The following is a 12685-nucleotide window of genomic DNA, read 5'->3' on the forward strand; positions in this document are numbered from 1 at the left end:
CAGAATGTTGACCGTCTCCCACCTGTTAGGCGCTGTCAGGTGGGGGACTGGTTCACCTCCATAGACCTGTAGGATGCGTATTCGCATCCCGATCTTCCATCCTAGGGCTTACCTACGCTTCCTTTGCAGGGCTTAGCGTACCAGAGGATGCCGTTCGGCTACTCTCTGGCTCCCCGCATCTTCACCAAGTGCGTGGAGACCGCGCTGGGGCCTCTGCGTCGTCGGGGGATACAAATTTTATTCTACCCTGGACGACGTTCTGGTCCTCGGCCGGTCAGGGAAGATCGCCAGGTCTCATACCAGGCAGGTGGTGGAATTCCTCACCAGCCTGGGTTTTGCTGTAGACTGGAAGTAGAGTACTCCTCTTCCCAGTCAACAGGTGGAGTACTTGGGCTTATTTCTAAGCTCAAGGTCTATATGGGCATCCCTCTCAGAGCGGCGGCGAGTGGGTGGTTCTCGCTCGCTCGGGGGGTTCCGTCCTAGGACGGTTACGGCGCTGTCTGTGATGTGCCTGCTCGGTATGATGGCATCTGCTCACTCTGTGGTCCCTCTTGGCCTCCTCTTCATGAGGAGGATACAGAGGTGGTTTTTTCCAGTATGCAAATGGGCCGGTGAGAGACAAGTGGAAGCGGCTGAAGGTTCCCATGTCAGTACTGGGGGACCTCGTCCTCTGGGGAGGGACTGGTGCCCTCACCAGCGGGGTCCCCGTGGGCAGCAGGCTGTGACACGTCACGGTCTTCACCGACGCCTCCCTCACGGGATGGGGGGGGGGGGGGGGGGGCGTGTCGGGCCAACGCAGTAGGGGGCAGCTGGCAAGACCATGCTGCCCGGTCTGCGCTACATTCAATGTGTTGGAATTGAAGGCAGTCCTTCTGATCCGCAAACGGCTCGGCCACCTTGTGGTGGGCAAGCATGTTTTGATCAGGACGGACAACACGACGTCAGCGTCGTATATTGACAGACAGGGAGGAGTGCGCTTCCCCCGTCTGCACCGGGCGGCGGTCGGGCTCTGGCTATGGGCGTTTCTCCATCTACGCAGCCTGAGGGCTCTCCACTCCCCGGCAGGGAGAATGTGGGTGCAGATGTGATGTCGCGGGGCGGTCCTCACCCTGATGGGTGGGGACTACGTCCAGACATAGTCGGACAGGTCTGGGACCGATTCCGTGGCCGCCCGGGATTCTGTAGGCATTCCCCCCCCCCCATACACCTAATAGCTCAGCTGTTGGGGCGGTTACATCGGGAGCGCGGGACTTGATCCTGGTCGCGCCGGGCTCAGCTGTGTGGTCCCCGGCCCTGATTCAGCTCTTGGTGGCCCCGCCGTGGCCTGTTCCGTGGTCACCGCGGGCCCTCTCTCAGGCACGCAGAACTCTGTTCTGCCTCCTGTTCTGGGGCAGCCTCTAGGCTTGGCTGCTGAAAGTGTGAATCTGGTGGGGATGCGTCTTGACTATGGTTAACGCTATCCGGAACGCGTGCGCTCCGTCCACTACCGCGGCTTATGCTGGGAAGTGGTGTATGGTCGAGTGTGGGGGCAGAACATTGTTCAGCCTCCCTCTCATGAAACGTTCCTGCTTGGCGCTCGGCGTCTCAAGCCTGTGGAACGTTCTGTCTCCGAGTGGGACCTCCAACTGGTCCTGGGCCGGTTGTCGGCGGCCCCGTTTGAGCAGGCGCCATTGGATCAGCTGTCTTTTAAGACCGCGTTCCGTTTGGCCATCACCTCCGCTAAGCGCGTGGGTGAGCTGTGTGCTCTCTCGGTGCGGCCTGAGTGCCTGTCAATTCGGCCGATAGCGGTGCGACTCTGAGGCCTAATCCAGTCTTCGTGCCAAAGAATATCCAGAGCTCTTTTCGCTCCAGGGATATTGTGGTTCAGGCGTTCGTCCGCCTCCTCACGCTAGTGTGTTGGAGGCGAGCCTTCACCCGTCCTGTCCTGTCCGTGCACTGGGGGTTTACTTCAGTCGGACTCGGGATCTCAGGGCTTCCGATCAACTGTTTGTTGTTTGTTACACAGTGGCCCTCGCGCGGGTGAGGCGCTGTCCAAGCAGCACCTGTCACATTGGTTGTGCGAGGGCATTGCCCTTTGCTACACGTTGGCTGGACAGGTCCCCCCCCGGGGGCATCAGGGCGCACTCCACTCGTGGAGTGGCGGCCTCTGCTGCCCTGTTAGGGGGGGGCCTCGGTGGAGGACATCTGTGCTGCGGCCTCCTGGTCCTCCCCGGGTCCCTTCGTTAAGTTTTACCTCGTAGACATGACTGGGGGTTCTGTCTCCCAGGCGGTTCTGAGGTCTGGGACCTCTCCTGCGTCCCACCATTGGTGGGCTGGCAGGGGTGTGTGGGTGTGTGCCACGGGGTGCTGTGTCACACGTGGTCCCGCCTGTGCTGTGCGTTTTCAGGGGTGCCTGGTCGCTCTTTTATTTTGAAACCCCCTGACCGGAAGTATTTATGATGCTTCGCTATCTGCTTGTTATATGGGTTGGTTGAGAAGGGAACCTATCTATTTAGGGAACCTAGCTACATCCGAGGTACAATGTTGCATAGGCTGCGCGTCAATGTTGCAGAAGCATAAAGGCAGAGTGTCTGCAATTAGAGCTGCCGCGGTATTGCTGTTTTCCTTACCGCACAAATTTGCAAAATATTTCCTACCGCGCGGTTATTACCGCACGCACACAAATTTTTTTTTAAAGTTTGAATGCATTTTTTTTTAGTAGTAGTCTACTCTTTATAGCATATAGCCTGCCTCTAGTCTAAATGTCTATCTTTAGAGGATGACTTTGCAGCATGAATATTGTTTGGGATTCGGCAAGCACGCATTAGTTATTGAAAGTGAAACTCTGGTCGTGCGCAGTTCACTCGGTGTCGCGGGCAGGGCTGGTTACCCCCCCGACCCTTTCTTATTACTATAAAGTTACTACTTTATAATAAAGGCATTCGTTTTGTGGCATTAACATTATATAGTTATACGTTCAATAACATCAGCGTATTTACCGGACGATAGCAAGGCAAGCAATACTCTATTCAAATCTCAGTTCCTTTCTTTGCTCAGAGCGTGCTGAGTTGTCCCATTCTGCGGTCTGTTAATAAAGTTTTCAATCAGACAAGTGTATAGAACGAAGGGCTTTTATTATAACATTCGTTGCAGACAGTAAAATCATTATGTCTCGTTTAGTACTCCTGAAGAGCGATGGTAGTCCACTCCGGCGGAGAGTTAAAGCTAACGTTATTAGCAGTGTTGTGATGAGCTGACATTCAGGACGTAAAAAACGTGTGACGCGTCTCTCTTCTGACCAATCAGTGGTCTGCAATGTTTCACGTGACTTTTCTGGTACCCAATAGGGTCGCTTGGAACCTCGATAGAGAAGTAGGGTATATCTGCAGAGCCGCAAGCCCAACGAGAGGAGGGTAATTTATTATTATTATTATAAAAAACAGCGGTGACGCGGTATTCAGCCTACTCTGCGGTGGCCGTGATGTAACAGCGATACATGGTAATGCGGTAATCGCGGCAGCTCTATCTGCAATACTGTTGCGTTGTCGATGTTGTGTTGCAGTTGCTTCGCAGTTGCTGTAGCATGTAGAGGCCTTTAGACTTACAAGATAGACCATCGCATAAGACTTACAAGGCTGTCCCCGAACCCTGTTTTTGGGATTCGAACTTTGTCAGGGTATTTCGATCGAACGTGCAAACCTTCGCTTTTAATAATTAAAAAAATATATATATTTTTTATTATTATTATGATACTTTTATTATGATACTTTTTTACTATCCTCAAACTAAATCCTCAATTTGAATAAAGTGATTCATCTGATTAAATCAACTTTCCAGACCCAGACCCAGCCCAGGGAGAACTAAATCAATTAAATCAAACTTTCTTTAACACTTTGAATGCCGACAACGTGTATTGTCGTCTTATCATGCCCCCCGTTGAGTGCCGACGACGTGTATTGTCGTTTGATTTTTTTTATTAGCAATCTGAATTCATATTTCATCAACCAAGTCTCCCGTTGGTACAGCAGACCCTCTAGGACAGGGGTGGGCAATTATTTTTCCCAGGGGGCCGAATGAGCAACTGAAAATATGTTGGGGGGCCGGGCCAAAATTCCAAACTCAATTATGCATAATATACACTTTATTTATATATAAAAAGCAGTAAATGGCATTGTTTTGACCCCTGGTAAGAGTGCATGTTATTATTTGGCAATTAAAAGGTGAGGTTAGCTTTCAAAAATATCATTTATTCAAATAGAATTTATTTCCAAAATGATAAACAAAATGTGAAACATTAATAACAAAGGGCATTTTGAGTTTCATATACTATTGAAACAAGGATTTTCTTAGCTTTCTAAAGACATCACATCATCTTATAGCAAAAATAAACAAGACATGTCACTGAACTGTGTAAAGAAAAGTGTCCCAATTTTGTAGCCTTTTTTACTTTACATGCCTATATTAAACATTTAATGTTTTCAGAACTGTGCAAAAAAAAGAAAAAAAAATATCAAGTGTCCCATTTCACTTGTTATATTTCCACATTTTAGTGTTCTTCAGTTCTTTTTTTTTTTCATTCAGTGTGAGAAATCCAGTCTCTGTTGAGCTTTAACAAGTCCATCAAAGTCAGGTTGCATGTCTGAGGTGGAGATGCGAAGCACAGCTGCCAGATGTTCATCAGTGAGAGAGGATCTGTACCTGGACTTGGTAAACGTCATGACTGAGAATGTCTGTTCACATATGTAGGTGGATCCAAAGAGAACCAACATCTTCTGAGCATGTCTCCTAAGCGTATATTGTGCGTGTGAACGTTGACATGAAAAGAAAAAAGTAAAAAAAAATATATATATATAAAAAAAAATAAAAAATATTTTTTATTTTTTTTAATTTTTTATTATCATGTAATCTTTCGCGGTCCGGTCAGAATCATCCCGCGGGCCATATCTGGCCCGCGGGCCGTACAATGCCCAGGTCTGCTCTAGGAGCTCAGATGGGAAAAAACCACCCCCTATCGTCTATCCCTGTGTCAGTCGATTATACTGGGAGATCCCTGTGGGGGGAGCCAACTGGCTCCATTGTGCTGGCGAGCAGTCTGATGATGAGGGATCTGATCGCGAGTTGGAAAGCAGCGTGGAATATATATTTACAGCAGCCAATAATCAATCAATAAACGCGATCGATATTTGGAATGGCGATCAGGAATTGGAATAATCTTTTTGGAGAACATCTGATCTAAGGTAAGGAGTCTATGTTACCAGTTTTAGGATAATCAGAGCTATTTTCACTGAGATATCAGCATGTGCCGAGTATGTGTATGTGTGTCTGTGTGTGGGTGTGATGTTGAGGAAATGGATAATAGATTTTTCAGCCCGCCTCTATAGCGTGCATAAGTACACATACTATCGATAATCTAGCGTTTATTTGAAAACTATTCATAAATAGGCCGAAAAATGACGTGTCTAGTGTATTCGAGAATATTCCAATAAATGCCGTTTATGGGGGAATCTTAAAATTTTCGAGAAAATTATAGCTTTTCGAAATGCTATAAAAAGGATATGAACAGATTAAAAAACAATCAGTTTCGACAATGTTGACTGCAAACAAGTCATTGATAAGCGACGGGCAGATTAGACACATAGCCATAATTTAAAACATAGATTATGCATTTTTAACGCTAACATTGAAGTGGATGATGGCATTCAACAGGGTAAAAAGGTAAACAAGGCCGGCACTGATGGTGTTAACCCTTTCTCTGCCATGCTTATGTACATCCTTATACCATCATCTGCCAGCTCTATTTGTCTATGGAGAAGTTCCCCTTCTTTGCAGGGCTATAACTTTTTAAATTGTATTGCTAAATTGACATTACTATGGCCCACTCAACATCAATTATCTATCGTTTAGGATGTAGCAACATTCTACTTTTTCATTCACATATTCATACTAAAATACGGTCTAAAGTATAAATATGTTTTTATCGTTTTCTGCAGCATTCTGCAGAACGTGATTTATAGCCCTAAATGCATTATATTGATGATCAAATACAGTTTGATAGCGATCGGCGCCAGATAAAAAATGTCAAATGTACGTGCTTCTAGAAGTTACTACTCATCATCTGATGTTGACCGGATGGGGGGGGGGGGGTCGTTTATAATTCTGTGGCCAACGTTAGATGATTCATGTAGTGTGGGTGATATGATCATCAGAGCAGTTTGTATCGAACACGGTAATAATAAACGCTGAAACTTACCCCAGTCTCCTCGGGCCGTTGGGCAATGAGCGTGGAGCAAAAAGATTGCTATTATGGGATGTTGGAATATGCGATCCATTTCCAGGTTGTATAATAGTATATACGTCCAAATCATGTTGTTTATCGAGTTATTGGCAACGGATCGCTATCCATTGTGTCGAGCTCGAGTCGCGCGAGCGATAGCGAGTGGCCGAACCGAATATGGATGAGCACCAGTTCCTGCCGCTCATTTCCTGTTTGGGCGATCCGCCGATCGGCCACCAGATGGCGCTCTCTTGAACCGTTGGAGAGTTGAGAGGAGATCAACAGGGGATCTCAAGACTCCGCAGGTGAAATATGATTGCCATCACAGATTTTTGAAATATTGATCTCAATGACGTGTTACGGCGTCATTGGCAGATTATGCATGGCGGAGAATGACGTGTTACGGCGTCCTTGGCGATTAAAGGGTTAATGAATATAACTCATCAGTTTCTTTTAATACTATAATATTAGTGTAGCCTAATCTTTATCTGCAACTGTGAAGAAAAACCCCATTGGTTTAAACATAAATAGAAAAAAATATTTAAAAAATATATATATTTTTTTTTATTAAAAATAAAAATTTCGAATGTTGATTTAGAATTCGAATGCCAACGTAACGAACGAAGGTTCGAAGGTTCGAACGTTTGGGCTCAGCCCTACCACCGTGTAAGACTTACAAGATAGACCATCGCATAAGCACAAACCTGTTGCAGGATTAATTTACTGGTTGCTACAGCTGGAGACCATTTCACGGTTATGGAATCGAGAGTCAAATGCTACAATGTGATAGCAGCAAGCTCTATCAGTTAGGCTAATGTAAGCCTTCTGTTCATATTATATTGATGTTAATACTGACCGAGTTCCACATAATTTCCTCGACTGTTGTCAAATATGTTTCAACAGCCCGTTACACAGCCCAGCCCCCCAGGAGTCCAGGACTGACGTGGAATTCTTCTGTGGAAAACTTCATGCACCGTGGAAAAATAAAAACTGCCCAGAATCCCACAGAATATTTCCCAAATGCAGCGTAATTTCAGCGTTCCAACACCGCTTCACTAGACATCACAGCCAGGCCTCTGGAACTAAGCAAACACACTACATGCTCTGGATATGATTTACCATGGAGCGTTGAGATTCATCACAAGTTGTAAAGCCCTTACTCATCATTGTATGCTCGGGTTGGATGGCCTGCTGTCCACCCGCAGACTTAATCACTGCTATATTTTTTATTTATAAAAAGGTGGTCATTCAATATGGTGCTTTGTCTCCATCCTACCTATGCAACTATCATTCAGAAAACTGTTGGAAGTTACTGCGTCCCCAGGATTTATTCTTGCTCCTACTGAACTGAGACAAAGGGGCTTTTATGTATACTATGCTGCTCCCTCTACTTAGAATCTCAGAAGGATAAAAGGTCCACCATAGAATTAGAACTAATTGTTATGTGAAATGTATTGAAAATGTGTGTGTATGCGTGTGTGTGATAGCTGTACTCCCATATGTACCTTAAATGTTTCCAGGTCAGGAGAAAATATGTCTACAGTCCAGTGTGGCCATTCTCTTGAGTGAATGAATATGATCCAAAACAAGTGGCTCAAGTTATTATTTTTGTTTGATAATAAGTCTGATACTTGGGATAGTTGGCATGAATGAGTAGAACTCAAGATCGGTACTCGTAACAGCCGGTCCATTTATTAAAATACACACATACTAATCTCACCCTGGTGCAGTAGGCAGTGAGTTGAGTAACTTTCTTACTGAGGTCCATCCCTCTGTGTGCAGTGGATAATTCTTTGACAATTATGCCTCGTAGGGATGTTTGTAGGGATTACTGCAGGTAGGCATAGCACGATTCTCTCGAGTCCAGTCATGTTGTTTGCCGACGACTGTTAGTCATCATAAGGAAAGCAGCTACAGCTATGTGAATACACCTAGGCCTGTTCCCACTGCCTAGAGTGAAGCTGTGTGTGTCTCATTAGCGGGGACTGCTCTGCTTCCAGTTATAGCCTACTTGGTCATCTGTTGTAACTTGTCCCCTGTTGATCACGGATCCACATTTTGGCTTAGTCATCTCATAAGAAAACCACATGAATTATGGGGTGACAAACAATCCCCTCGTATAACAGCCTACAGGTGAGAATGAACACACATCCACAGACATAACTTAATGCAGAGACAAACACAGCTGATTCAGTGCTTCTCCGCTTTCTGTGTGTTTGTAGTGTAACCTCCCCGCTCACTGACTAAACAGATGATGCAGGCAGATGCCTCGCCTGCATCACAGCTATTCCTTAATGCACTTGTGCACTGAAATAACAAATCATCCACTACTGCATGGTGCTGCATATAGTTATAGCTATAAACAATAACCTTAAGGCTTTGGTTATGGATTTTGACAGGTCTGAATCTGTCTGGATAGGTTGTTCAGCATGCATACTTTGGGGAGAAGGAGTTGCTCTTGCCTCCTTCCCTGAATCTCTCCTTGCACTGGTAATGGACCATTTGCTAGTTTGCCAGAGATAGTGAGCTCATAACATTACTGAATAACGGAGATACACGCATGCAATAGAGGGCTTGTGCAGAATGTTAGTGTAGTTCTTTCTTCCAGCGTGGCTGCCTGTAACATAGCAACCATTGTTTTGTACATGTACACAAATGGAAGACAACGGTGGCCTATTATTATCTGGAGTAAACATGGGCTATAATTACTTGGAGTAAACATGGGCTATAATTACCTGGAGTAAACATGGGCTATAATTACCTGGAGTAAACATGGGCTATAATTACTTGGAGTAAACATGGGCTATAATTACCTGGAGTAAACATGGGCTATAATTACCTGGAGTAAACATGGGCTATTACCTGGAGTAAACATGGGCTATAATTACCTGGAGTAAACATGGGCTATTACCTGGAGTAAACATGGGCTATAATTACCTGGAGTAAACATGGGCTATAATTACCTGGAGTTAAACATGGGCTATAATTACCTGGAGTAAACATGGGCTATAATTACCTGGAGTAAACATGGGCTATTACCTGGAGTAAACATGGGCTATAATTACCTGGAGTAAACATGGGCTATAATTACCTGGAGTAAACATGGGCTATAATTACCTGGGCCCCGTTCCCCGTACCTGGATAACTGAGTTAGCCGGATAACTTTCGGTTAAGTCTGACTTAAGCCGGACTTTCCCGTTCCCCGTACCTGGATTGTCCAAATCACCATGACAACAGATCCAAAAGTTTGAGCCTGGTCGAGAGCAGGGTTAAGTTCAAGTTAGCCGGATGAAGCACAGCCACGCCCCCGCAAAGAAGTGACAGCTCTTTCCTGAAATTATTCCCACAGTCTAGGATCTGCTTTATACCATTCTGAATTACGTTTTTGTGCTCCATTCTTCCAGAGGGGGCTTTTGAAATGTAAAATAGACCCAAAATGCTGATACTAAATTCACTTTGTCCTAAATAATGCACGTTATATATACCGTGGCGCTCGCTCGGTGCGATGTACACATTATGTGGTTATTTTAACAACGCGCAGCATTGCAAATGTGAATCCCGCAGGGATATTTTTAATGATTGAAACCTATCGCTCGTTTGGCTCCGATTCCTTTCATATTCTCCGCTGTGGATGTTTAATGGAGCGCCTGGATTGTGTTCATTCAAGCATAAAATTGAAGTGTCTATGCGTGGATTGTGGATCTTGTCTCGTTCATTAATGTATAAACAATGAATTTATCCCATCTGGCACAGTGGCGCAGCGGTAGTGCTCAATCCTGGCAACCCAGCGACCGGTGTTCGAAACCCCGTGTTTCCAATATAATTTTTTGGAATATAATATTAATGATTATACGCCAAAGTAGCCTAGTTTTAAGTTAAAATATTATAAATCTACATGCATTGAGGATGTCATTCTTTATATAGCTCTCAACGTGCACCAAATTGAATTATTCCTACATCGCAAAAAGAAGGGAAAGACTAGGTTTCGAACCCCGGTCGTCTGCGTGAAAGTCAAAAGAAGAACCCGTTACACCACAGTGGAGATAAGTAAAAGATCGACCATACATCAATCAATGGGAAGAGAGCCGTATCGTTATTTTGTATAACAGTTTAACTAATTATTTTCGCTAGCAAGATCTCATTTGATTATTCAATCCAGCAGGCAAGTTTAAAGAAATATAATCTGATTGATTGAGGTAATGAGGGACTTAAAATTAGCCTATAGATAACGCATTTAACTTGTCGGCGAGGCGATTGAGCCGTACTGCAATATGTTAATAAAGTTTTAAATCAATTAATCAATCAATGCCGCTAGAGAATCAGGATCTCTGCTATCGATACGTGCTGGCTTTTCAACTGGAGCGGCCGCGCGCACTTATCCTGGGTCTCAAGTCTGGCTTGAGTTAACGAGACTGAATCCACCTTCGAGGAACAGGAAAATCCCGGCTTCAAACATCGGGTTAACTGAATCTGGATAATGACATCTTGATCGACTTAGTTGAACCAGGTACGGGGAACGGGGCCCTGGAGTTAAACATGGGCTATAATTACCTGGAGTTAAACATGGGCTATAATTACCTGGAGTAAACATGGGCTATAATTACCTGGAGTAAACATGGGCTATAATTACCTGGAGTAAACATGGGCTATAATTACCTGGAGTAAACATGGGCTATTATTACCTGGAGTAAACATGGGCTATAATTACCTGGAGTAAACATGAGCTATAATTACCTGGAGTAAACATGGGCTATAATTACCTGGAGTAAACATGGGCTATTATTACCTGGAGTAAACATGGGCTATAATTACCTGGAGTAAACATGGGCTATAATTACCTGGAGTAAACATGGGCTATAATTACCTGGAGTAAACATGGGCTATAATTACCTGGAGTAAACATGGGCTATAATTACCTGGAGTAAGCATTCGTGCCTCAAGAGCTGCATACTCACTAGGCTTGCCGTCTGTTACTCAGTATTTTTTCCCTTAACCCTTTATCTGCCAGGGATTATTCTGATCTTAATCCACTGTCTGCCAGTACTGTAAGTCTATGGAGATGTTCCCCTTCTTTGCAGGGCTATAACTTTTTAAATTGTATTGCTAAATTGACATTACTATGGCCCATTCAACGTCAAGTATCTATCGTTTAGGATGTAGCAACGTTCTACTTTTTCATTCACATTATTCATACTAAAATACGGTCTAAAGTATAAATATGTTTTTATCGTTTTCTGCAGCATTCTGCAGAACGTGATTTATAGCCATAAATACATATATTACATCATCAAATGTAGTTTGATACCGATTGTCAGATTAAAATGTTCAATTGTACAAGGTCCTAAACGTCATGCCTCATCATCTGCTGGTGACCGGAGTTTATAAGTCCGTGGCCGACGTCAAAACATAGATCACAGCAGTTTATATGAATCATAATAAGCAAACACGCTGAAACTTACCGCAGCTTCCTGACCGTTGGGTGGTCAGCGTGGAGCAAAAAGTTCGCGATTATGGGATGTTGATATATGCGATCCATTTCCAGGTTGTATAATAATATATACGTCCAAATCATGTTGTTTATCAAGTTATTGGCAACGGATCGCTATCCAGTGTGTCGAGCTCGAGTCCGGACCGAATATGGATGAGCACCACTTCCTGCCGCTCATTTCCTGTTTGGGCGATCCGCCGATCGGCCACCAGATGGCGCTCTTGAACCGTTGGAGAGTTGAGAGGAGATCAACAGGAGATCTCAAGTCTCCGTGGGTGAAATATGATTGACATGACAGATTTTTGAAATATTGATCTCAAAGACGCCTTACGGCGTCATTGGCAGATTACGCATGGCGGAGAATGACGTGGTAACACGTCATTGGCGAATAAAGGGTTAATTTTCGCATATCAGTGGCCACGCTCAACAAATGAAACTCTCATTTGTGAAATACTAAGCGTATTATCAATTATAAACTGAAAGAGTCTGCAGAGTCTATTTTATAAGTATGTGCAGCAGAGTGCAGAGTAGCTCAAGTTTCACTTTCACTTTTAGAGTAGATTTAAGAAGGAGAGAACTAAGGCAACATGACATGAATGATGGTGGAGGATTTGTCAATTTTTCGGATTTAAATTAATATGGTTTAGGGAGAAATACAACATGTTCGAAAAAAGCCCTCACTGTACTTCTGCCTGTGCATTCATCGAGAACATGCTTCAAAACATTTTGGGGTTACAGTGAAATAAACATTTTAAATGCATATTCAATAATAGGCAGAGTACCATTTTCTGGAAGATGAAAAGCTTCTAACCTAGGGCAGGTATATCTTACATTTCTGAGTTTGTTTGTTTTCCAGTGTCCATTGATTTTGTGATCATACCATCAAAGGGAAGTTGGTACATCAGCTGGTTTTACTGCACGTTTGGGGCTTGATACATTTTGCA

At 44.3% G+C, this 12685-nt stretch overlaps 1 protein-coding gene across 1 annotated transcript in view; it reads right to left on the reverse strand.

Annotated features, from left to right (window-relative positions):
- The window catches only part of selenoi (selenoprotein I), a 68092-nt gene that overhangs the window by 38844 nt on the left and 16563 nt on the right, over positions 1–12685 (reverse strand). The gene's annotated exons all lie outside the window — the stretch shown is intronic.

The sequence above is a fragment of the Notolepis coatsorum genome, assembly GCF_963971535.1.
Source record: "Notolepis coatsorum genome assembly, chromosome: 5".
NCBI classification, from domain to species: Eukaryota; Metazoa; Chordata; class Actinopteri; order Aulopiformes; family Paralepididae; genus Notolepis; species Notolepis coatsorum.